Here is a 27427-nt window from a genome sequence, read left to right on the forward strand (position 1 = left end):
TTTCTGTTTTGGTCAGCAGTTGGAGCTATCCTTATGCTAAGCTACCCTTTCTGTTTTGGTCAGCAGGTGGAGCTATCCTTATGCTAAGCTACACTTTCTGCTTTTGTCAGCAGGGGAGCTATCCTTATGCTAAGCTACACTTTCTATTTTGGTCAGCAGCTTGTGCGTTCCATTGACTGAGCTGCACTTTTTGTTTTGGTGAGCAGATATAGCGCTCCTTAGACTGAGCTGCACTTTCTGTTTTGGTCAGCAGATGGAGCTCTCTGTTTACTGAGCTGCACTTTCTGTTTTAGTCAGCAAATGGAGCTCTCTTTAGACTGAGCTGCACTTTCTGTTTTGTGCAGCAGGGGGAGCTCTCCTTATAATGAGATGAACTCTGCTTTGGGCAGCAAGTAGAGCTCTCCTTAGACAGAGCTGCACTTTCTAGTTTGGTCAGCATATGGAGCTCTCCTTTCACTGAGTTGCACTTTCTGTTTTTTTGGTCAGCAGATGAAGCTCTCCTAATACTGAGCTGCACTTTCTGTTTTGGTCAGCAGGGGGAGCTCTCCTTACAATGAGATGAACTCTGCTTTGGTCAGGAGAGGGAGCTCTCCTTATGTTGAGCTGCACTTTTTGTTTTGGTCAGCATTAGTGTTGAGCGAGTACTAAAATGCTCGGGTGCTCGAAGCTCGGGCCGAGCTCACCGTGATACTCGGGTGCTCGACCCGAGCAACGAGCCCAATGTTAGTCTATGGGAGACCCGAGCATTTTTGCGGCGGCACCCCCGGCAGTCTGTAGAAAGTCTATAAAGTGCCCAAAACAATAGTGACAGTGCTCAAATGACATGGGGACAGCATGGGGATCGCCCCAGGAAGCATTTCTGACCCCCAGGTCACTGCTGTCAACAACGTGGTCAGAGGTATTAAGCCACTTTTACGGGCTCAAAATAAAACGTTCAAAAACGAAACTGAAACTGTTTTCCTGTGAAATACAGTACAGACCAAACGTTTGGACACACCTTCTCATTTAAAGATTTTTCTGTATTTTCATGACTATGAAAATTGTACATTTACACTGAAGGCATCAAAACTATGAATTAACACATGTGGAATTATATACTTAACAAAAAAGTGTGAAACATCTGAAAATATGTCTTATAATCTAGGTTCTTCAAAGTAGCCACCTTTTGCTTTGATGACTGCTTTGCACACTCTTGGCATTCTCTTGATGAGCTTCAAGAGGTAGTCACGGGAAATGGTTTTCACTTCACAGGTGTGCCCTGTCAGGTTTAGTAAGTGGTATTTCTTGCCTTATAAATGGGGTTAGGACCATCAGTTGTGTTGTGCAGAAGTCTGATGGATATACAGCTGATAGACCTACTGAATAGACTGTTAGAATTTTTATTATGTCAAGAAAAAATCAGCTAAGTAAAGAAAAACGAGTGGCCATCATTACTTTAAGAAATGAAAGTCAGTCAGTGTGAAAAATTGGGAAAACTTTGAATGTGTCCCCAAGTGCAGTTGCAAAAACCATCAAGCGCTACAAAGAAACGGGCTCACATGAGGACCACCCCAGGAAAGGAAAACCAAGAGTCACCTCTGCTTCTGAGGATAAGTTTATCCGATTCACCAGTCTCAGAAATCGCAGGTTAATAGCTGCTCAGATTAGAGACCAGGTCAATGCCACACAGAGTTCTAGCAGCCGACACATCTCTACAACAACTGTTTAGAGGAGACTTTGTGCAACAGGCCTTCATGGTAAAATAGCTGCTAAGGAACCACTGCTAAGGACAGGCAACAAGCAGAAGAGACTTGTTTGGGCTAAAGAACACAAGGAATGGACATTAGACCAGTGGAAATCTGTGCTTTGGTCTGATGAAACCAAATTTGAGATCTTTGGTTCCAACCACCGTGTCTTTGTACGACGCAGAAAAGGTGAACCGATGGACTCTACATGCCTGGTTCCCACTGTGAAGCATGGAGGAGGAGGTGTGATGGTGTGGGGGTACTTTGCTGGTGACACTTTTGGGGATTTATTCAAAATTGAAGGCATACTGAACCAGCATGGCTACCACAGCATCTTGCAGCGGCATGCTATTCCATCCGGTTTGCATTTAGTTGGACCATCATTTATTTTTCAACAGGACAATGACCCCAAACACACCTCCAGGCTGTGTAAGGGCTATTTGACCAAGAAGGAAAGTGATGGGGTGCTACGCCAGATGACCTGGCCTCCACAGTCACAAGACCTGAACCCAATCGAGATGGTTTGGGGCGAGCTGGACTGCAGAGTGAAGGCAAAAGGACCAACAAGTGCTAAGCATCTCTGGCAACTCCTTCAAGATTGTTGGAAGACCATTTCCGGTGACTACCACTTAAAGCTCATCAAGAGAATGCCAAGAGTGTGCAAAGCAGTCATCAAAGCAAAAGGTGGCTACTTTGAAGAATCTAGAATATAAGATATATTCTCAGTTGTTTCACACTTTTTTGTTAGGTATATAATTCCACATGTGTTAATTCATAGTTTTGATGCCTTCAGTGTGAATGTACAATTTTCATAGTCATGAAAATACAGAAAAATCTTTAAATGAGAAGGTGTGTCCAAACTTTTGGTCTGTACTGTATGTTAAGGCACATCCTTTCCAGGGTAAAGACTTGTGTATAAGGTAAAATAAATAACCAAAAACAAAATTACTCCTCCACACGTTGGGCTATGTTCACAAGTAGCATTTTTTATGCTTTTTTGCACTTTTGTATTGCTTTCAACCGTGACAGATGCATTCACCAGGAAATGTTATTTTAACATTTTAAACCTTATCTGGCCATGTGCTGTGTGACACATGCATACAGTGCTGAAAAGACATGGGAATAGCATGGGGAAGACCCCTGGAAGCATCTCTGACACCCAGGTCACTGCCTAAAAGTGTGCCCATCAGAAGTGATCCTTGCCGCATCAGATGATGCAGACTTGCAACTATCCCCATGCAAGTCCTTGTCCCAGGCCAGTGTTCAATTGTACCTCCCCCATTCCTTGCAATGCAAGCGCAAATATGCAGCCACCCACCCGCAGTCTGCAATACTATACTGCTAGCTTGCACTTGAAATGGGGCCTTTTAGTTTGGAGGAGGCCGAAGCTGGCCACTACCTCATGGCTGCTTCAGCAGCGAGGTCTCCATACTCAGTCCCCAGCCGCCACTATTTGTCCCGTTAACCTTCCCCACACTTTTTTTAGCCTGGCCTGCTTTAGGGCAGCATTAGACGAGCCCACCAGACAACCAGACTCCTCCGGTGGGCCCTGGCTTCTCCATCAGGGGAGTTGAGTGCCAAGGTGAGGAGCATGATGATGATGATAGAAGTTAGCATCTGCTTTGTTTTCTTGGAATGCAAGCGTAAGTGTGCAGCCTGCCACCCACCCACCCCCAGGCTGCAATACCATACTGCTAGCTTGCTTGCACTTGAAATGAGGCCTTTTAGGCTTGTGGAGGCAGACGCTGGCCACCATGTCATGGCTGCGTTGGCCTGGTATCCATACTCAGTCTCCAGCCACCCCTATTTGTCCCGGTGTGCCTTATACACAAGAGCGCATAGCAAAACATTACCTGTGCCCTCCCCAGTGCATTTAGTGGGAAGGACAGCCTAACCACAAACACGTGGACAAGTGAATGTGGCCAGGGATGGTCCATCTCACTGATGCCTCCACACTGGGTTAATATTGTGGAAGCCGGGACACAGTTGGACACTGGGATGCAACACGTCCTTCAGACATAGAGGATTGTGGGTCGTGGGTCAATCAGGCTTCAACACAAAGTTCAGAAGATAGACAGCAGCAGTGGTCGGCCTCCTAAATTATTCATGATCATGAGGCTATCCATCTCCTTAGCTTTCTGTTCCTTGGAATGCAAGCGCATGTATGTAGTAGCGGCTAGGCCAGAGGTGGTCAGTGTTTTGGCGCATATCCTACCTCCTCCGAGGATTGCTGGATGTTTTCCTGCTACTATCCCAGTTCTATGACTCCCGTTAAAACAAAGCTTCAGGTGATGAATGATGGATGAGGTGGTGGCAAAGGAGAAAGAGCAGGAGGAACAGGGACCATTCACATCAATATCAGGCCAGTCAACCACACATGTCTTGTAGGATATGTTTCTATACCAAAAGGAGCGGATCGGCTACACAGTTATAGGGCATACAGTGAATGCAATGCCTACTAAAAATTTTGAGGCACTCCAATGCCCCTTGGAAGTGACATGGAGGTCAGAGGGCCTTAACTAAACCGTTTTTTCCATTTATAGCAACTGGGTCTCCTGTACACTGTTGGACTAAGCAGTGAATGGAAGGCTTTCCAAAAATTATGAGGAACTGCAATACCCCTTGAAACAGATGTGGATTACAGCGTACTAAAAACCTTCCACCCATTATTGGGGAGTGGGTTTCCCTTAGTGTTCGCCTATGCGTTGAAAAGCAAAAGCTGACGAAAATTAGGAGGAAATGCAATGCCCGTTGGAAGAGTCTTGGAGGTTAAAGGTAATTAAAAACAACATTTCAATGCCCCTTGGAAGAGCTGTGGAGTTAAGAGTGGTTTACCAATACGGTTTTAATGCCCGTTGGAAGAGACGTGGAGGTCACAGTAGCTTAACAAGATGGTTTTAATGCCCCTTGGAGAAGTGGTGGAGGTTACAGTGGAATAAAAAGACAATATCAATGCCCCGTGGAAGAGACGTGGAGGTCACAGTAGCGTAACAAGACGGTTTTAATGCCTCTTTGAAGAGTGGTGGAGGTCGCAGTGGAATAAAAAGACAGTGTCAATGCCCCTTGGAAGAGACGTGGAGGTCCCAGTGGAATAAAAAGACAATATCAATGACCCTTGGAAGAGACGTGGAGGTCACAGTAGCTTAACACGACGATTTTAATGCCCTTTACAAGAGCCATGCAGTACAGCATATTAAAAACATTATTCCCATTATTGTGGAGTGGGTCTCCCATAGTCTTTGCCTATGCCTTCCAAGCAAAAGCTGTCAAAAATTAGGACGGAGGAACTTGCAATGCCCCTTACAAGACCCATGCAGTACAGCATATTAAAAACATTATTCCCATTATTGGAGAGTGGGTCTCCCATAGTCTTTGCCTATGCCTTCCAAGCAAAAGCTGCAAAAAATTAGGACGGAGGAACTTGCAATGCCCCTTACAAGAGCCATGCTGTACAGCATATTAAAAACATTGTTCCCATTATTGGGGAGTGGGTCTCCCATAGTCTTTGCCTATGCCTTCCAAGCAAAAGCTGCCAAAAATAAGGATTGAGAAACTTGCAATGCCCCTTACAAGAGCCATGCAGTACAGCATATTAAAAACATTATTCCCATTATTGGGGAGTGGGTCTCCCATAGTCTTTGCCTATGCTTTCCAAGCAAAAGCTGCAAAAAATTAGGACGGAGGAACTTGCAATGCCCCTTACAAGAGCCATGCTGTACAGCATATTAAAAACATTATTCCCATTATTGGGGAGTGGGTCTCCCATAGTCTTTGCCTATGCCTTCCAAGCAAAAGCTGCCAAAAATAAGGATGGAGAAACTTGCAATGCCCCTTACAAGAGCCATGCAGTACAGCATATTAAAAACATTCCCATTATTGGGGAGTGGGTCTCCCATAGTCTTTGCCTATGCCTTCCAAGCAAAAGCTGCCAAAAATTAGGACGCAGGAACTTGCAATGCTGGCAACACGGACCACGGTCACCCTGGTGGTATAGTGGTGGTGGAGGCTGAGGATAAGGAGAAGAGCAAAAAACAGCCCAAATGAGGAAGCGTATACCCATGTATGGGTGTGAAGCGGTGCATGGGAATACACCTCCCGAAGTAACACAGTGGATTTGACTTTATGTTACGCTGCTGTCATTTGGTGTGAATGAGAAGTCTGGCCCAATCCAGCCCTTGTTCATTTTGATAAGGGTCATCCTGTCAGCATTGTCAGTTGACAGGCGAGTGCGCTTATCAGTTATAATTCTCCCAGCGGCACTAAAAACACGCTCCGATAACAAGCTAGCGGCAGGGCAGGCCAGGACCTCCAAGGCTTACAGAGCGAGTTCATTCCCAGTGTCCAGCTTGGATACCCAATAATTAAAAGGCACAGAGGAATCACGGAGGATGCTGGTACGGTCAGAAAGGTAATCCCTCACCATCTTTTGAAACTTTCCATTCCTTGTGAGAGTACCCCACGCCTCAGGGCCTGTAAGCTGGGCGGGTCTCAGAAAACTGTCCCAGAACATTGATAGTGTTCCCCTGCCTCTGCTGGATTGGAGTTGCGTCTCTCTCGCCTGTACGCCTTGGTTGGGCAACGAACTGTGACCTCTGCTGCTAGCATGTTCAGATGGGAATTTTTTTAACAGTTCTGCAACAAGGGCCTTCTGGTACTGCCCCATTTTTGTATACCTCTCCACCTCAGGAATAAGAGAGTGAAAGTTCTCCTTGTAGCGGGGGTCTAAAAGTGTCACCAACCAGTAATGACTGTCACCCAACATTTTGACAATGTGAGGGTCACGGTTAAGGCATCGTAACATAAAGTCAGCCATGCGTGCCAGACTAGTAACGGGCAAGATCACGATTGACCATGCTCTCCCCCTCCTTCTCCTTCTCCCCACCTGTCCTCAGGCCACCCACGCTGAACCGACGGTATGACAGTTGTACAGGTACTACCGTCTACAGCGCATGATACCAGCTCCTGTTCTTCCTCCTCCTCCTCCTCTCCCTCATTGTCCCCCAATGCACATTGGGATGAGATGAGGCTGGGCTGTGTGTAATCGCCCGCTACGGCTTCTTGATCCATCTGATCATACTTTGGCTGCAATGCCTCCTCTTTAATTCTCTGCTGAGAGCATTGCAAAAGACAGACAAGTGGGATGCTGATGCTAATGATGGCGTCATTACCACTCACCATCTTGTTGGACTTCTCAAAGTTTGTCAGGATGGTACATATGTCAGACATCCAGGTCCACTCCTGAGGTCTTATGTGTGGAGTCTGACCTGAATATCGACGGCCTTGTTGCGGCTGGTACTCCACAACTGCTCTCTTCTGCTCACAAATCCTTTGCAACATGTGGAGGGTAGAGTTCCAACGTGTGGGGACATCACACACCAGTCGGTGTGCCGGAAGCTGCAAACGCTGCTGCAACACAGCAAGGGCGGCGGAAGCTGTAGCCGACTTCCGAAAATGAGCTGACAGGCGGCGTACTTTGATGAGCCGATCTGGCAACTCGGGGTACAATTTAAGAAACCGCTGAACCACGAGGTTAAGCACATAAGCCAGGCATGGTACGTGTGTGATCTCGCCTCGCCTCAGAGCCGCCACCAGGTTACGGCCATTGTCACACACGACCATGCCTGGATGTAGGTTCAGCGGTCTCAGCCACAAATCTGCCTGCTATTTCACAGCTGTCCACAACTCACAAGCAGTGTGAGGTTTATCACCTAAGCTTATGAGTTTCAGCTCAGCCTGTTGCCGCTTGGCTGAGGCAGTACTGCAGTGCTTCCAGCTTGTAACTGATGTGGTGATATCTGAGATGGAGGCTGAACATGAGGAGGAGGAGGAGGATGATGCGTGGGAGCTGTACACTGTGGGGGCAACTCTGACTGACATAGGGCCCGCAATCATCGGTGTGGGGAGGATGTGTTCCATCCCAAGGTCTGACTGGGTCCCGGCTTCCACTATGTTTACCCAGTGTGCCGTCAGGGAGATGTACCGTCCCTGGCCACAAGCACTTGTCCACGTGTGCGTTGTCACATGGGCTCTCCCAGTAACTGCATTGTTGAGGGCACGGCAGATGTTTTGGGACACGTGCTTGTGTAGTGCAGGGATGGCACACCGGGCAAAATAGTGTCGGCTGGGGACCGAGTACCAAGGGACGGCCACCGCCTTAAGGTTGTGGAAGGATTCTGTCTCCACCAGCCTAAAAGGCAGCATTTCCAATGCAAGCAGTCGTGAAATGTGCGAATTTAGGACTGTGGCCTGTGGGGCGTTGGCTGCGAATTTGCGCTTTCGTTCAAAGGTCTGGGATATGGACAATTGAACGCTGCGGTGGGACGTGGACGTTGATGCTGTTTCTTGAGAAACTGCCATAGCAGGTGAAGACTGAGAGGAGGGGGCATCTTTGCATGCAGTATGGACAGGGGATTGCCTTGCACGCACAACAGGGGGTTCTCTTACACGCACAACAGCAGAAGAAGCAGTGGTGACACTCGATGACATTGGTCGTGGACCCTGGGGTTCGCCCACACAAAGTCGGGTACTTTGCTGACATGTGCCTGATCATGCTGGTGGTGGTGAGGCTGGTAGTTTTGTCATCCCTGCTGATGCTTGCCTGGTAGGTGGTACAAATGGCCTTTTTGGGGTTATCAGCAGAGTCTTTAAAAAAATTCCAAACTCTGGGAGACCTACCGGTTGTATTGGCAACGTCCCTTGTGTTGGTGTTACGGGGAACGGTTGCCGCCTTCTGTCTGCGGCCACCAAACTGCTTCTTCCTGCCTGTTGGGGTACTCTGCCTCCCTCCCCCTGTGTGCTGATGGACTCGCTATGTGTGTCCTCCTGCCACGTTCGGTCAGTTACTAGATCATCCACCACCTGTTCCTCTTCCACTTCCCCACCACGTTCCTCCTCCTCAATTCGTGGCAATTGTGTCTCGTCATCGTCCACCTCTTGTGACAAATTGCCACTGTCGACTTCCTGTGGCCGTGGCTGTTCAAATATTTGGCGATCGCTACATGGGATCTCCTCTTCCACCACTTCAAGCGGAGCAGGCGAGGGGCCCAAATACAGAAATGGACCAGTGAACTGCTCTACCATTCTATGATTCTATTTCCCCTTCAATGGACGTCTTCAAACATAGGCTGGACAGACATCTGTCTGAGATGATCTAGTGAATCCTGCTTTGAGCAGGGGGTTGGACCAGATGACCCAGGAGGTCCCTTCCAACTCTACCATTCTATGATTTTTCAGAGTGTCCAACTGTGGGATCAGTTGCTGTCTGACGACACTCGGCATGGTGGGAGGAAGGTGCATCAGGGTGAGGAGGAGTATGCGGTCGAGACTCACGGCTACTAAGACTTGACTGTGTGTGGAAGACAGACTGGAGGTGGTGGTGCCCAGGTGACTGGAAGTATTATCTGCTATCCCATTAATAACCTGTTCACACTGATCAGTTTGCAATAGTGGTGTTGTTGTGTGCTTCTATAGTAATTCGGTCAAGAATTGGGAGCAAGAAGATGTGGCTGTTGGTTGTGGCACATTTTCACCTTGGCCACGGCCCCGTCCTCTGCACGCACCATCACCAGAACGTCGAGTCCCATGTCCCTTGCCACACGCCTTGCCCATTGTAAATGAAGTAAAATAGCTTACACTCGCACTATCAATGGAATAAGGGTAATAGAAAGGAGATTAGAACCGTGGAAGACGAAAACCAGATTTCTCGAACAGCCAATGTACGTACAATCAGCCCATACATTCTAGTATGGTACTATGTATGGGCTGCTTTCAGGTTACTCAAGCAGCCAATCACAGACGCCCATTCTCTGTCAGCATCTGTGATTAGCTGTTGGGACTGTCACACATATAGAAGTGTGAAAATAAATAAATAATAAAACAAAAATGACATAGATCTCCGCAGAATTTTTGATTCTCAGCACAGATAAAGCAGACAGCTACGGGCTGCCAACTCTAGCTGCCTGGCTTTACCGTGGCTGCTGATAAAAAGTCAGGAAAGCCCAATGTTTTTTTTTAATGATTAAAAATAATAATAATAAAAAAAAAAAAATGCGTGGGCTCCCGCCATATTTTGATCGCCAGCCAGGTAAAACCAGGCCGTTGGGGGCTGGGATTCTCAGCATGGTAATGCCCAAGCATTCTGCCCCCCCCCATGCTGAAAACGGCAGCAGGAAAGCCAATGTTTTTTTTTTAATTATTTAAAAAAAAAAAGAAAAAAAAAAATGCTTGGGCTCCCGCCATATTTTGATCACCAGCCAGGTAAAACCAGACCGCTGGGGGCTGGGATTCTCAGCATGGTAATGCCCAAGCATTCTGGCCCCCCCATGCTGAAAATGGCAGCCCGCAGTCACCCCTGGAACTGGCGCATTCATCGTAGCGCCATTTCCAGGCATTTTATCCGGCTCTTCCAATGGCCCTGGTGGGGGGTGGCACACTGGGTAATAATGGGGTTAGTACCAGCTTTGTATTATCAGCTGGTACTAAGCCTGAAATTCATGGCGTCATACCAAATTAGACATGGCCACCATGAATTTCTAGTAAACAGAAAAAAAAAACACAACACAAAGAAAATTTTTACTTAATAAAAATAAAACACAAAACACATGTAGGGACTCCATCTTTAATAAAAAAAAAAAAGGGCAATGGGCATGCATGATGGTACCACCAGTGGCTGGCAGGACATGCTGGGCATGATAGTACCAGAGAGGCTGACAGGACATACTAGGCATGATTCATGCCTTGTATGTCTTGCCAGCCTCTGTGGTACTATCATGCCCACCCGGCATGTCCTGCCAGTCAGCCACTGGTGGTAGTAGTACTAGCATGATAGTACCACACCACCACCAGTAGCTGGCAAGACATGCCAGGTGGGCATGATAGTACCACAGAGGCTGGCAAGACATACTAGGCAGGCATGATTCATGCCTAGTATGTCCTGCCAGCCTCTGTGGTACTATCATGCCCACCCAGCATGTCCTGCAAGCCACTGGTGGTAGTACATGGTACTGGGCATAGTACCAGTAACCAGTGGCTGGCAGCAGGACATGGTGGGCAATGGGCATGATGATAATCATGCCCATTGCCCAGTAGTATTTACTGCCAGCCTCGACCAGGGGTCCTCCCAGTCACTCCCCCCCTCCCCCTTTCCATACTCACGAGTCGAGATGAACTGCAGGCCTGCAGCCGCTGCCTGGGGCGACGCCGGTCCGTCCTTCACAGTGCGCACAGGAAGCAGTCCCAGAATCTTTTAAACAGATATATTTGTGTCTGAACAGTCAGCGAGACACTCAAACTGTTTTTTTTATGGAAAAAAGGCAAAAAGGTGGATAACACCCAGATTTGAACAGTGGAAGAGGAAAACCACAGTTCTAATTTCCTGGCGTATACCAGACTTTTTTAAACAGATATATTTGTGTCTAAACAGTCAGCGAGACACTCAATTTTTTTTTTTTTTGAGGCAAAAATACCAAAAGGTTAATAAGACGGGTATTTGTACAGTCTGATTGACGAACAAAAAAAAAAAAAAAAAGAGGATTTAGATGAGACCTGGGGCTAAGTCTAGCAATTTGAGCAGCAGCAGCAGCATACAGGACTGTAATGCAGTGTTTGTTGGTATAACCACTGCGTCTCCTATACAGCCTGCCTGCCTGCCTGATATCTGGGATGGATATTAGTCCTCAGAAGGACTGTTTGTTTGATTTTGAAGGCTTTAGAGACCCTACACTACCTATTTCGCAGTATAAATCTCTCCCTAGCTCAGCAGCACTCTCTCTACACTGTCTGATCCAGAGCGACTATGTCCAAGATGCCGGCTCCCGGTTTTAAATACTCGAGGTGACGCTGTGCGGCCAGCCAATCACTGTAATGCCCAGAACCAACATGGCTACGGCATTACAGTGACTGGCTGTCAATCCCTGCATGTTCATTGGCTCTGTAAAGAGTGCCAAACATGTAGGGCGGAGACCCGAGCTCCCGCCCGAGTAACCCGGAAATACTCGGTGCTCACCGAACATCCCGAGTAGTGAGATGCTCGGGCGAGTACCATGCAGTGTCGAGCATGCTCTTTCAACACTAGTCAGCATGTAAGAGTGAGCTGTGTGGACATTGCTGCTTTATCAGCCTCCGGCCCTAGAGGTCCCTGTTGCCTCTAAAAGAAAGGAACTTGTTGGTGTGAGTCAGCAAAAAGAGGAGCTAGAGAAGAGAGAGGTGATGGAGTTGCACTCCAAGAGCTTGGTGTGTGCAACATGCATAGATCATGATAGTTCTTTTCCTGAAGGAGAAGCTTTTCTTGTGACTGTGGCCAGAGAGAAGGAGCTACCTTGAAGGGACAACCGCTATTGGATGCAGAGCTGGATTCCTCCCCCGGGTATTTGAGAGATGTGAAAGACGCTCTGCTAGGCAGTACTAGCCATAAAGGCTGAAACCGCGCTCCTGTGATAAGTGCAGGACCCTCTCCTCAGACTCCAGCTTCATCAGAGAGCAGTTACCGGCCGGTAAGATCTGAGCTCAGATATCACCACAGGATCCTGTTGGTACATGCAAATAGCAGGAATAGTTTGACACTAAACACCAGTTCTCAAAGACATTGGTTGTAGTTATGTCTTGGGCAAACCTTAGTTAGAGACTCCCTCCTGTGGTATAGTTAGTATAACTGTATTGTAAATATAGATATTGGTTAAGTTTGTTAACTCTTGATCTACACCACTGTACACCCTTCCGTTTACATCATTCCTCTGGGTAACGCTTGGTTACTGCATTAGGCGGAACCACTGGGTAGGCAAATTATAGTTCTGTTATCCTGGGCCTGCCGGTTGTGTAGCGCAAGGGTCCTACCTATATTCAGCTAGGTGTGTGTGTGAGATTTATTGTTGTTCCTTATTTGCATTGCCGGGTCAACCCAGTTCCCGTCTTTAGTAAAAAAGAGTTACCCCCAACAAATTGACTATTTATAGCCTTTGTCCTCGGTCCACTGTGCTCTGTGAGAGACCCCCCTCTGTACGCGGCTTACAAGCATATGGAGTGCTCCTTATACTGAGCTGCACTTTATGTTTTGGTCAGCAGGTGGAGCTCTCCCTTTACTGAGCTGCACTTTCAGTTTTGGTCAGCAGGTGGAGATCGCCTTAGACTGAGCAGCAGTCAAACACATGATCACATGATCGTTACATCTTTAAAGGTCCTTTAGCCTGCTCTGTAGCACAGCCTATGAGACAGGTCACATGATTATGATGTAATTGAAGGTCCTTTAGCACCCTGTAATCTTCCATCTCCTGATGTTGTTTGGGGTGAGTGTGACTAGTTATTCTGGGCTTATGTCCATGATTATGATTATTATACATAATAAGCCTGGTGTGCACTCTATCTATAGTGTGTACTTATTAGTAGTTTATATAGTTATCTATAGGAATATACATTGTACAGAGATACTCAACTACACCATGCAATGTATATTTCCTCTATCAATTGTACAGGTTGCACAGTGTGTATACTTAGGATTACACAAGTAAATGGCTAATTCTTCATGTAATATTGAGCACAAGTATGGAGTCAGTCTCTCCAGAGAGGACGAGGACAGGAACTCTAGCCACACCTTCTGGATGTAGCAATTCCAAGAATCAATATCAACCCTTGAAAGCTGGGGTGGGGAACCAGTGGCCCGCGGACCATTTGCTGCCTGCAATGTCCTTTTCTTAGACCCCACGGGCAAATTTCCAGGCACTCCTGTGGGGTGTGTGTATGTATATATATATATATATATATATATATATATATATATATATATATATATATATATATATATATATATATATATATATATATATATATGCTCCCGGCCTCTCCTGTGGTGTGTGTATATATATGCTCCCGGCCTCTCCTGTGGTGTGTGTATATATATGCTCCCGGCCTCTCCTGTGGTGTGTGTATATATATGCTCCCGGCCTCTCCTGTGGTGTGTGTATATATATGCTCCCGGCCTCTCCTGTGGTGTGTGTATATATATGCCCCCGGCCTCTCCTGTGGTGTGTGTGTATATATGCCCCCGGCCTCTCCTGTGGTGTGTGTGTATATATGCCCCCGGCCTCTCCTGTGGTGTGTGTGTATATATGCCCCCGGCCTCTCCTGTGGTGTGTGTGTGTGTGTGTATATATGCCCCCGGCCTCTCCTGTGGTGTGTGTGTGTGTGTGTGTGTGTGTGTGTATACATGCCCCCGGCCTCTCCTGTGGTGTGTGTGTGTGTGTATACATGCCCCTGGCCTCTCCTGTGGTGTGTGTGTGTGTGTATACATGCCCCCGGCCTCTCCTGTGGTGTGTGTGTGTGTGTGTATACATGCCCCCGGCCTCTCCTGTGGTGTGTGTGTGTGTGTATACATGCCCCCGGCCTCTCCTGTGGTGTGTGTGTGTGTGTGTGTATACATGCCCCCGGCCTCTCCTGTGGTGTGTGTGTGTGTGTGTGTGTGTGTGTGTGTATACATGCCCCCGGCCTCTCCTGTGGTGTATGTGTGTGTGTGTATACATGCCCCCGGCCTCTCCTGTGGTGTGTGTGTGTGTGTGTGTGTGTGTATATATGCCCCCGGCCTCTCCTGTGGTGTGTGTATGTGTGTGTATACATGCCCCCGGCCTCTCCTGTGGTGTGTGTGTGTGTGTGTGTGTGTGTGTGTGTGTATACATGCCCCCGGCCTCTCCTGTGGTGTGTGTGTGTGTGTGTGTATACATGCCCCCGGCCTCTCCTGTGGTGTGTGTGTGTGTATATATGCCCCCGGCCTCTCCTGTGGTGTGTGTGTGTGTATACATGCCCCCGGCCTCTCCTGTGGTGTGTGTGTGTGTGTGTGTATATACATGCCCCCGGCCTCTCCTGTGGTGTGTGTGTGTGTGTGTATACATGCCCCCGGCCTCTCCTGTGGTGTGTGTGTGTGTGTATACATGCCCCCGGCCTCTCCTGTGGTGTGTGTGTGTGTATACATGCCCCCGGCCTCTCCTGTGGTGTGTGTGTGTGTGTGTGTGTATACATGCCCCCGGCCTCTCCTGTGGTGTGTGTGTGTGTGTATACATGCCCCCGGCCTCTCCTGTGGTGTGTGTGTGTATACATGCCCCCGGCCTCTCCTGTGGTGTGTGTGTATACATGCCCCCGGCCTCTCCTGTGGTGTGTGTGTATACATGCCCCCGGCCTCTCCTGTGGTGTGTGTGTATACATGCCCCCGGCCTCTCCTGTGGTGTGTGTGTGTATACATGCCCCCGGCCTCTCCTGTGGTGTGTGTGTGTATACATGCCCCCGGCCTCTCCTGTGGTGTGTGTGTGTATACATGCCCCCGGCCTCTCCTGTGGTGTGTGTGTGTATACATGCCCCCGGCCTCTCCTGTGGTGTGTGTGTGTATACATGCCCCCGGCCTCTCCTGTGGTGTGTGTGTGTGTGTATACATGCCCCCGGCCTCTCCTGTGGTGTGTGTGTGTGTGTGTATACATGCCCCCGGCCTCTCCTGTGGTGTGTGTGTGTGTGTATACATGCCCCCGGCCTCTCCTGTGGTGTGTGTGTGTGTGTATACATGCCCCCGGCCTCTCCTGTGGTGTGTGTGTGTATATATGCCCCCGGCCTCTCCTGTGGTGTGTGTGTGTGTGTGTGTGTATACATGCCCCCGGCCTCTCCTGTGGTGTGTGTGTGTGTGTGTGTATACATGCCCCCGGCCTCTCCTGTGGTGTGTGTGTGTGTGTGTGTGTATACATGCCCCCGGCCTCTCCTGTGGTGTGTGTGTGTGTATACATGCCCCCGGCCTCTCCTGTGGTGTGTGTGTGTGTGTGTGTATACATGCCCCCGGCCTCTCCTGTGGTGTGTGTGTGTGTGTGTATACATGCCCCCGGCCTCTCCTGTGGTGTGTGTGTATACATGCCCCCGGCCTCTCCTGTGGTGTGTGTGTGTGTATACATGCCCCCGGCCTCTCCTGTGGTGTGTATACATGCCCCCGGCCTCTCCTGTGGTGTGTGTGTGTGTGTGTATACATGCCCCCGGCCTCTCCTGTGGTGTGTGTGTATACATGCCCCCGGCCTCTCCTGTGGTGTGTGTGTGTGTATACATGCCCCCGGCCTCTCCTGTGGTGTGTGTGTGTGTATACATGCCCCCGGCCTCTCCTGTGGTGTGTGTGTGTATACATGCCCCCGGCCTCTCCTGTGGTGTGTGTGTGTGTATATATTTGCCCCTGGTCTCTCCTGTGGTGTGTGTGTGTGTATATGCTCCCGGCCTCTCCTGTGGTGTGTGTGTTTGTGTGTGTGTGTGTGTGTGTGTGTGTGTGTGTATATGCCCCCGGCCTCTCCTGTGGTGTGTGTGTATATGCTCCCGGCCTCTCCTCTGTTGTGTGTGTGTGTGTGTGTGTGTGTGTGTGTGTGTATATATGCTCCCGGCCTCTCCTGTGTTGTGTGTGTGTGTGTGTGTGTGTGTGTGTATATATGCCCCTGGCCTCTCCTGTGGTGTGTATGTGTGCATATATATGCCCCCGGCCTCTCCTGTGGTGTGTGTGTGTATATATGCCCCCCGGCCGCCTCTCCTGTGGTGTATGTGTGTATATATGCCCCCGGCCTCTGCTGTGGTGTGTGTGTGTGTGTGTGTGTATATGCCCCCGGCCTCTCCTGTGGTGGGTGTGTGTGTGTGTGTGTGTGTTTGTGTATATATATATGCCCCCGGCCTCTCCGGTGGTGTGTGTCCATATACTTGCCCCCGGTCTCTCCTGTGGTGTGTGTGTGTGTGTGTGTGTGTGTGTGTGTGTATATATATATATATATGCCCCCGGCCTCTTCTGCTCTCCTGTGTGTGTGTGTGTGTGTGTGTGTGTCTGTGTGTATATGCCCCCGGCCTCTCCTGTGGTGTGTGTGTGTGTGTGTATATATATATCCCCGGCCTCTCCTGTGGGGTGTGTGTATATATGCCCCCGGCCTCTACTGTGGTGTGTGTGTGTGTGTGTGTGTATATATATGCTCCCGGCCTCTCCTGTGGTTTGTGTGTGTGTGTGTATATATATGCTCCCGGCCTCTCCTGTGGTTTGAGTGTATATGCTCCCGGCCTCTCCTGTGGTGGGTGTGTGTGTGTGTGTTTGTGTATATATATGCCCCCGGCCTCTCCGGTGGTGTGTGTGTGTGTGTGTGTATATATATATGCCCCCGGCCTCTGCTGTGGGGTGTGTGTGTGTGTGTGTGTGTGTGTGTGTGTGTGTGTGTGTGTGTATATGCCCCTGGCCTCTCCTGTGGTGTGTGTGTGTGTATATATATGCCCCCGGCCTCTCCTGTGGTGTGTGTGTATATATGCCCCCGGCCTCTCCTGTGGTGTGTGTGTATATATGCCCCCGGCCTCTCCTGTGGTGTGTGTATGTATATGCCCCCGGCCTCTCCTGTGGTGTGTGTGTGTATATATGCCCCCGGCCTCTCCTGTGGTGTGTGTGTGTGTGTATATATGCCCCCGGCCTCTCCTGTGGTGTGTGTGTGTATATATGCCCCCGGCCTCTCCTGTGGTGTGTGTGTGTATATATGCCCCCGGCCTCTCCTGTGGTGTGTGTGTATATATGCCCCCGGCCTCTCCTGTGGTGTGTGTGTGTGTATATATGCCCCCGGCCTCTCCTGTGGTGTGTGTGTGTATATATGCCCCCGGCCTCTCCTGTGGTGTGTGTGTGTGTGTGTGTATATATGCCCCCGGCCTCTCCTGTGGTGTGTGTGTGTTTTTATGCCCCCGGCCTCTCCTGTGGTGTGTGTGTGTGTTTATATGCCCCCGGCCTCTCCTGTGGTGTGTGTGTGTGTATATATGCCCCCGGCCTCTCCTGTGGTGTGTGTGTGTGTATATATGCCCCCGGCCTCTCCTGTGGTGTGTGTGTGTGTGTGTGTGTGTGTGTGTGTGTGTGTATATATGCCCCCGGCCTCTCCTGTGGTGTGTGTGTGTGTGTGTATATATGCCCCCGGCCACTCCTGTGGTGTGTGTGTGTGTGTGTGTATATATGCCCCCGGCCTCTCCTGTGGTGTGTGTGTGTGTGTGTGTGTGTGTGCGTGTATATATATGCCCCCGGCCTCTCCTGTGCTGTGTGTGTGTGTGTGTGTGTGTGTGTGTGTGTATATATGCCCCCGGCCTCTCCTGTGGTGTGTGTGTGTATATATGCCCCCGGCCTCTCCTGTGGTGTGTGTGTGTGTATATATGCCCCCGGCCTCTCCTGTGGTGTGTGTGTGTGTATATATGCCCCCGGCCTCTCCTGTGGTGTGTGTGTGTGTGTGTGTGTGTATATATGCCCCCGCCCTCTCCTGTGGTGTGTGTGTGTGTGTGTGCCCCCGGCCTCTCCTGTGGTGTGTGTGTGTGTGTGTGTGTGTGTGTGTGTATATATGCCCCCGGCCTCTCCTGTGGTGTGTGTTTGTATATATTTGCCCCCGGCCTCTCCTGTGGTGTGTGTGTGTGTGTGTGTGTGTGTGTATATACAGTACAGACCAAAAGTTTGGACACACCTTCTCATTTACAGAAAAATCTTTATTTCCATGACTATGAAAATTGTACATTCACACTGAAGGCATCAAAACTATGAATTAACACATGTGGAATTATATACTTAACAAAAAAGTGTGAAACAACTGAAAATATGTCTAATATTCTAGGCTCTTCAAAGTAGCCACCTTTTGCTTTGATGACTGCTTTGCACTCTCTTGGCATTCTCTTGATGAGCTTCAAGAGGTAGCCACTGGAAATGGTTTTCACTTCACAGGTGTGCCCTGTCAGGTTTAATAAGTGGGATTTCTTGCCTTATAAATGGGGTTGGGACCATCAGTTGTGTTGTGCAGAAGTCATGTGGATACATAGCTGATAGTCCTGCTGAATAGACTGTTAGAATTTGTATTATGGCAAGAAAAAAACAGCTAAGTAAAGAAAAACGAGTGGCCATCATTACTTTAAGAAGTGAAAGTCAGTCAGTGCGAAAAATTGGGCAAACTTTGAAAGTGTCCCCAAGTGCAGTTGCAAAAACCATCAAGCGCTACAAAGAAACTGGCTCACATGAGGACCGCCCCAGGAAAGGAAGACCAAGAGTCACCTCTGCTTCTGAGGATAAGTTTATCCGAGTCACCAGCCTCAGAAATCGCAGGTTAACAACAGCTCAGATTAGAGACCAGGTCAATGCCACACAGAGTTCTAGCAGCAGACACATCTCTTCAACTACTGTTAAGAGGAGACTTTGTGCAGCAGTCCTTCATGGTAAAATAGCTGCTAGGAAACCACTGCTAAGGACAGGCAACAAGCAGAAGAGACTTGTTTGGGCTAAAGAACACAAGGAATGGACATTAGACGAGTGGAAATCTGTGCTTTGGTCTGATGAGTCCAAATTTGAGATCTTTGGTTCCAACCACCGTGTCTTTGTGCGACACAGAAAAGGTGAACGGATGGACTCTACATGCCTGGTTCCCGCCGTGAAGCATGGAGGAGGACGTGTGATGGTGTAATGGTGCTTTGCTGGTGACACTGTTGGGGATTTATTCAAAATTGAAGGCATACTGAACCAGCATGGCTACCACAGCATCTTGCAGCGGCATGCTATTCCATCCGGTTTGCGTTTAGTTGGACCATCATTTATTTTTCAACATGACAATGACCTCAAACACACCTCCAGGCTGTGTAAGGGCTATTTGACCAAGAAGGAGAGTGATGGGGTGCTACGTCAGATGACCTGGCCTCCACAGTCACCAGACCTGAACCCAATCGAGATGGTTTGGGGTGAGCTGGACCGCAGAGTGAAGGCAAAAGGGCCAACAAGTGCTAAGCATCTCTGGGAACTCCTTCAAGATTGTTGGAAGACCATTTCCGGTGACTACCTCTTGAAGCTCATCAAGAGAATGCCAAGAGTGTGAAAAGCAGTCATCAAAGCAAAAGGTGGCTACTTTGAAGAACCTAGAATATAAGACATATTTTCAGTTGTTTCACACTTTTTTGTTAAGTATATAATTCCACATGTGTTAATTCCTAGTTTTGATGCCTTCAGTGTGAATGTACAATTTTCACAGTCATGAAAATACAGAAAAATCTTTAAATGAGGTGTGTCCAAACTTTTGGTCTGTACTGTATGCCCCCGGCCTCTCCTGTGGTGTGTGTGTGTGTGTGTATATGCCCCCGGCCTCTCCTGTGGTGTGTGTGTATATGCCCCCGACTTCTCCTGTGTGTGTGTGTGTATATACACACTGCTCAAAAAAATAAAGAGAACACTCAAATAACACCTCCTAGATATGAATGAATGAAATATTCTCATTGAATACTTTGTTCTGTACAAAGTTGAATGTGCTGACAACAAAATCACACAAAAACCATCAATGGAAATCACTTTTATTAACCAATGTAGGCCTGGATTTGGAGTCACCCCCAAAATGAAAGTGGAAAAACACACTACAGGCTGATCCAACGTTGATGTAATGTCCTTAAAACAAGTCAAAATGAGGCTCAGTATTGTGTGTGGCCTTGACGTGCCTGTATGACCTCCCTACAACGCCTGGGCATGCTCCTGATGAGTTTGCGGATGGTCTCCTGTGGGATCTCCTCCCAGACCTGGACTGAAGCATCCGCCAACTCCTGGACAGTCTGTTGTGTAACAGTCTGTTGGTGGATGGAGGGAGACATGATGTCCCAGATGTGCTCAATCTGATTCATGTCTGGGGAACAGGTGGGCAAGTCCATAGCTTCAATGCCTTCATCTTGCAGGAACTGCTGACACACTCCAGCCACATGAGGTCTGACATTGTCCTGCATTAGGAGGAACCCAGGGCCAACCGCACCAGCATATGGTCTCACAAGGGGACTGAGAATCTCATCTCGGTACCTAATGGCAGTCAGGCTACCTCTGGCGAGCACATGGAGGGCTGTGCGGCCCTCCAAAGAAATGCCACCCCACACCATTACTGACCCACTGCCAAACCTGTCATGCTGAAGTATGTTGCAGGCAGCAGATTGCTCTCCACGGCATCTCTAGACTCTGTCACTTCTGTCACATGTGCTCAGTGTGAACTTGCTTTCATCTGTGAAGAGCACAGGGCGCCAGTGGCGACTTTGCCAATCCTGGTGTTCTGTGGCAAATGCCAAGCGTCCTGCATGGTGTTGGGCTGTGAGCACAACCCCCATCTGTGGACATCGGGCCCTCATACCACCCTCATGAAGTCGGTTTCTAACAGTTTGTGCAGACACATGCTAATTTGTGGCCTGCTGGAGGTCATTTTTCAGTGCACTGGCAGTGCCCCTCCTGTTCCTCCTTGCACAAAAGCGGAGGTAGCGTTCCTGTTGCTGAGTTGTTGCCCTCCTACAGCCCTCTCCACGTCTCCTGGTGTACTGGCCTGTCTCCTGGTAGCACCTCCAGCCTCTGTACACTACGCTGACAGACACAGCAAACCTTCTTGCCACAGCGCGCATTGATGTGCCATCCTGGAGGAGATCCCACAGGAGACCATCCGCAACCTCATCAGGAGCATACCCAGGCGGTGTAGGGAGGTCATACAGGCACGTGGAGGCCACACACAATACTGAGCCTCATTTTGACTTGTTTTAAGGACATTACATCAAAGTTGGATCAGCCTGTAGTGTGTTTTTCCACTTTAATTTTAGGGGTGGCTCCAAATCCAGGCCTACATTGGTTAATAAATTTGATTTCCATTGATGACTTTTGTGTGATTTTGTTGTCAGCACATTCAACTTTGCACAGAAAAATGTTTTCAATGACAATATTTCATTCATTCAGATCTAGGATGTTAGTTGAGTGTTCCCTTTACTTTTTTGAGCAGTGCATGTGTATGTGTATATATACATATATGTGTGTATATGTATATATGTGTATATATATATATATATATATATATATATATATATATATATATATATATATATATATATATATATATATATATATATATATAAATATTAGTACAGACCAAAAGTTTGGACACACCTTCTCATTTACAGAAAAATCTTTATTTCCATGACTATGAAAATTGTACATTCACACTGAAGGCATCAAAACTATGAATTAACACATGTGGAATTATATACTTAACAAAAAAGTGTGAAACAACTGAAAATATGTCTTATATTCTAGGTTCTTCAAAGTAGCCACCTTTTGCTTTGATGACTGCTTTGCACACTCTTGGCATTCTCTTGATGAGCTTCAAGAGTAAGTCACCGGAAATGGTCTTCCAACAATCTTGAAGGAGTTCTCAGAGATGCTTAGCACTTGTTGGCCCTTTTGCCTACACTCTGCGGTCCAGCTCACCCAAAACCATCTCGATTGGGTTCAGGTCTGGTGACTTTGGAGGCCAGGTCATCTGGCGTAGCACCCCATCACTCTCTCCCTTGGTCAAATAGCCCTTACTCAGCCTGGAGGTGTGTTTAGGGTCATTGTCCTGTTGAAAAATAAATGATGGTCCAACTAAACGCAAACCGGATGGAATAGCATGCTGCTGCAAGATGCTGTGGTATCCATGCTGGTTCAGTATGCCTTCAATTTTGAATAAATCCCCAGCAGTGTCACCAGCAAAGCACCCCCACACCATCACACCTCCTCCTCCATGCTTCACGGTGGGGACCAGGCATGTAGAGTCCATCCGTTCACCTTTTCTGCGTCGCACAAAGACACGTTGGTTGGAACCAAAGATCTCAAATTTGGACTCATCAGACCAAAGCACAGATTTCCACTGGTCTATTGTCCATTCCTTGTGTTCTTTAGCCCAAACAAGTCTCTTCTGCTTGTTGCCTGTCCTTAGCAGTGGTTTCCTAGCAGCTATTTTACCATGAAGGCCTGCTGCACAAAGTCTCCTCTTAACAGTTGTTGAAGAGATGTGTCTGCTGCTAGAACTCTGTGTGGCATTGACCTGGTCTCTAATCTGAGCTGCTGTTAACCTGCTATTTCTGAGGCTGGTGACTTGGATAAACTTATCCTCAGAAGCAGAGGTGACTCTTGGTCTTCCTTTCATGGGGCGGTCCTCATGTGAGCAAGTTTCTTTGTAGCGCTTGATGGTTTTTGCAACTGCACTTGGGGACACTTTCAAAGTTTGCCCAATTTTTCGGACTGACTGACCTTCATTTCTTAAAGTAATGATGGCCACATGTTTTTCTTTACTTAGCTGCTTTTTTCTTGCCATAGTTCAAATTCTAACAGTCTATTCAGTAGGACTATCTGCTGTTTATCCACCAGACTTCTGCACAACACAACTGATGGTCCCAACCTCATTTATAAGGCAAGGAATCCCACTTACTAAACCTGACAGGGCACACCTGTGAAGTGAAAACCATTTCCGGTGACTACCTCTTGAAGCTCATCAAGAGAATGCCAAGAGTGTGCAAAGCAGTCATCAAAGCAAAAGGTGGCTACTTTGAAGAACCTAGAATATTAGACATATTTTCAGTTGTTTCACACTTTTTTGTTAAGTATATAATTCCACATGTGTTAATTCATAGTTTTGATGCCTTCAGTGTGAATGTACACTTTTCATAGTCATGAAAATACAGAAAAATCTTTAAATGACAAGGTGTGTTCAAACTTTTGGTTTGTACTGTATATTGTACATGTTGGCCTCCAACATGCCCCCCTTTGTGTCTGAATGACACATAACCTTTAACGAGCCACAAATCCAGAATCCTCTTCGCCACCATAGTTGATTCTTCTTCTTAGGGAAAGGAGTCTTCTAACACATTCACTCATTACTTGCCAACATTTACTCCCCCCAAAAAATTAACTTTGTAATAGCTTGATTTCTAATAGGACATTGAAGGAGGCATATAAAGAAAATACATATCATATTATACATGCTTGCCACATCACACAAAAAAATCATTTAGACTGACCAACAAACAATAACATAATTTGTGATAGAATATCCATTTTTACTAGGATTTTCTTATAGGTTTCGCTTTGTAATCAATCTTTCTTACTGTTCCCTCTTCTGCCACAGTTCTCACATATTACTATTCAATGGGAATTTGTACATTTGTGTCACATGATGGAATTTTGACATTGGCTTTTTCTTTTACAGTTAAACTCTGTACCTTTATATTTATGTAACGGGTTACACAGCACATGTATACTTGAAAACGGGATAAAATTACAGAAACAACAAGTAATATGACAATTGGGTGGATTAAATAATTCAGTATGCCATTTGCCACATTTGAATGACCAGATATTACCTCCCACCAATAACCCTTGGAATCATTTTCTAATTGATGGGTAACTTCCTTTATTTCATTTTGGTAATGATGTAATAAAATTGTCATTTGCCTTTTCTTGATTTAAGCTTCATCAATAAATATTCATTCTTATTAAATTTTACCAACCACTCTCCAAGTTCTTTTCCCATTCCTAGGCTTAAGGCAAATTAACTGGAGTGTAATATTTCAGATCAACTGACAGATTAGCAATAGTAGGAATTGCATAAACCCAGTTGGGTGTCTTGATTTCTGTAACCCCACTAAGAGTGTACCATGCTCCCCTGGTTACAGATGTCATTACGGAACAATGTTGTGTTGTTATAGATACATTGGTGGTATTTAGGAGGAAGAAACAAACTCTTTGATATCCTAGATAGAAGATTGGTGCTTTGTCTTTTTGAGATTGATTCCCCATCTAGAATACACTTGGATGAATTACTCCAACATTTGTCCTCAAGCAACCTAAACTGTCCTGGCGTACATAGAATGTTATGATTCCTTTGTATGCAAAGTGAAAAGTCAACCTGTTTTCACCTTCCATTTTTCCTAATCACTTAAGGATGTTCTAATCTCGGGTGTAGTAATGTAAAATCTCCAGTTAAAATACCGATTGAACTAACTCTATGCATGAGCTCTAAAGGTGACTTAGTATATGGAATAAATGAAGCATAACTTGTCGCAAAGTCAGATTACATAGAATACTGATTAGAATAATGGACAAAATTCACACTAGTGGTCACCACTGATTCAAATAGCTAATGTAAATTGGAAAGGATATAAGAAAAGGAAAGATATATGAATAAAATTTAGCTTTTATTAGTATAATTAAAAACTCTTGTTTAATAAAAATTATTTCTAAATGAATTATCATACATCTAAGGATGTATATAGGGCTACTGCTATATAATTTTGAGCAGTTATAGCCCAAAAGTTCCTATTTTAAATGTGAGGACACAGAGATAAATTGTCCACAGCCAATGTCCCTATAATTGCTGGCTGGGTATTATAAGTTATATATCCCCAAATCCCAATCCTCTGTGTCAGATAATTTTGTTATTATTGATTCCATATATGGGATACCGTTGAAATGTGAGGAGTGATCATTTATTCTCCACTAGTGAGCCTCTTGTGGCTTCTTATATTCTCTAAGCTGTAAGTAAATTAGTAAGAGTATTGCATAGGGAGATATAAATGTTATGCTTGTACAATCTCGCTGCTGCAGGCGGCATTAAAGCAACAGCTATTATGGCTGAGCTTACATCTAAGAGCCAAGCATTAATCTCATATGGGTAATATAAGCGGTTAACACCGCTGGTCTACTAAATCATGCCCCTAGAGATAAAAGTGCTCTGTCTCTCCCACAGCGTATACGTTCTGACTGTGTGCGGATAGTCTGCTTACAATCACTGTTGTTAATTACAGAGATTAAGCATGCGGTCAACCGCCAGTTTGTATCATTAGCTTAAGCACATGGAGGTCAGAGCACCCTATCTCCCCCACAGCGTTCTCACTCAGGTCGCGTGCAGGTTATCTGCACGTGGTCAATGCCGCTTTATATATTAAGCCGGCAGAGTGGAAATTGGAGTGAGATAGCGACATGCACACAGCATGACAGAGAGTGGTATTGGAATATGTCACCACATTAAGAATATTAGGATAAACGTCCCTGACGTGCGTTTCGCCGGGGTTACCGGCTTTTTCTAAGGGCGATATCGGCCGCCTTCTCAGGACTCTTATACCTCCTGTCAAGATTGACAGGTCCAACAGCCAATCAAAGAATCCACATACCTGCATTACCAGAAAAATGTGATAAGATGACTCCAAATAAAGTTTAATAAATAGCAGGAATTATGGAAATGTCAGCAAAGTCAGTTGCTGCACCCAACCCATGTGTTCACCCACTATTTAGAATAGCTAAACTCATGAGCTTTACACAAGTAATGGCTTGAGACAACCATTCAAATGGCCATTGTCCATCATAAATGGACTGTACCGCTAACTTAATGTTAGTTGATAATTCCATTTGTCCTTGTGTACAGACTAGAGCCCAAGACATATTTCTACCTCCTTTCAGTGTATCTTCCATTAATTCTTTAAAGTGTTGGATAAAATCTTTCGCTACCCCGATATAAGTGTTTACATGATCTCTTTGTAAATTGTTAATTATATCTTTAATTTTTCTTTGGACTTCAAAACCTTTCTTGCTATTGGTTGCTATATCTACAAGTTTTGTCCTTTAAACTACTGATATCAGCTTCGTTAATTAAGGCCCCTGCTTCTAAGAAGGATAAAGACCAGCCATGTAGATGTGGCATCTGTGCAAAAAAAACTGTCCTCATCCTATAAGAAGTTGTGCCAGCCCTGTACGGATAAAATAATTAAATAAGAAAACCCCTCACTGATCGAGGATCTCAGATCACTTGTTAAACAGTAGGTCTAGGTGGTTAGACAGGAGGTCCAAGCTTCTTTTGCTGCCCTGCCTGTCCACTCCTCCTCCAGGAAATAGCATCCGTAGGGCCTGCCAAAAAAGTAGAAACTGGAAGATATTATTTTTCCTCGGACAACTTAGAGGAATTACTGGACGCAGTTAGAGGCACTATGGGGCTGGAAGAGGTTGAGGTTCCCTGTTCTGTTCAGGATGAGATGTTAAGGGGCCTTAGATCAAAAAAGCAGACTTTTTTTCCAGTCTATGAAGTAATTAGAGATCTCATCCAACAGGAATGGGAATCCCCGGAAAATCGTCTCACCACCCCTTCGAAATTAAAACATAGATTTCCGCTAGAGGGTGAAGGATTTGAGTGGGAAGTCTCTAAGGTGGACATCCAGGTGGCTAGGGTAGTGAGGAAAACCTCACTTCCCTTTGAGGACTCATCCCAATTGAAGGATCCATTGGACCGAAAAATGGATAGCGTCCTTATAAAATCATGGGAAACCTCCTCTGCCTCTCTCAAAGTCAATATTTCCTCGACTTGTGTGGGCAGATCCCTCTTCAAATGGCTGATCCAACTATAGGAACATCTGTCTCAGGGCACATCCAGGGCAGACCTGCTAGACTCCATCCCTATCCTTCAAAAAGCCACAGGTTTCTTAGCGGACGCCTTGGCTGAGTCAGTCCGGATCGCGGCCAGAGCAGCTGTCCTATCCAATACTGCTCGCCATGCACTATGGCTGAAAACATGGAGTGGGGATGTCAGAGTTAAGCTCTATTCCATTCCAAGGAAAATATGCATTCGGCCCAGCCCTGGATGAAATCCTGGAAAAGGCCTTGGACAGAAAGAAAACCCTTCCGGAACAGAAACAGGCTAAGAAACGTTCCTTTCGGCCTTCCCAGAGTCACCCCTCACAGTATAGAGGAAAGGGAAAATCTTGGCGCTGGAGCTATCCTAAAGGCGACAAGGCCCGCAACATCCTTGTACCCCAGCAACAACACCAGCAGCAGGACGAGCAATGACTTGGTCCATGTGGGGGGGGGGCGTCTCTCAAATTTCTTTCCCCAGTGGCGGGCAATATCTTCCTGCCAGTGGATC

The 27427-nt window shown here is 46.8% G+C and overlaps 1 long non-coding RNA gene across 1 annotated transcript in view; it reads left to right on the forward strand.

Annotated features, from left to right (window-relative positions):
• The first annotated feature begins 12887 nt into the window (after positions 1-12887).
• Positions 12888-27427, forward strand: part of LOC141271379 (uncharacterized) — a 48526-nt gene continuing 33986 nt past the window's right edge. The window contains exon 1 of the long non-coding RNA XR_012321926.1: positions 12888-13003. This is a non-coding gene — a long non-coding RNA (uncharacterized lncRNA). The remainder of the gene's footprint in view (positions 13004-27427) is intronic.

Source organism: Phyllobates terribilis, unplaced genomic scaffold (genome assembly GCF_046119375.1).
Source record: "Phyllobates terribilis strain yellow unplaced genomic scaffold, ASM4611937v1 Scaffold_5__5_contigs__length_657084704, whole genome shotgun sequence".
Lineage (NCBI taxonomy): Eukaryota > Metazoa > Chordata > Amphibia > Anura > Dendrobatidae > Phyllobates > Phyllobates terribilis.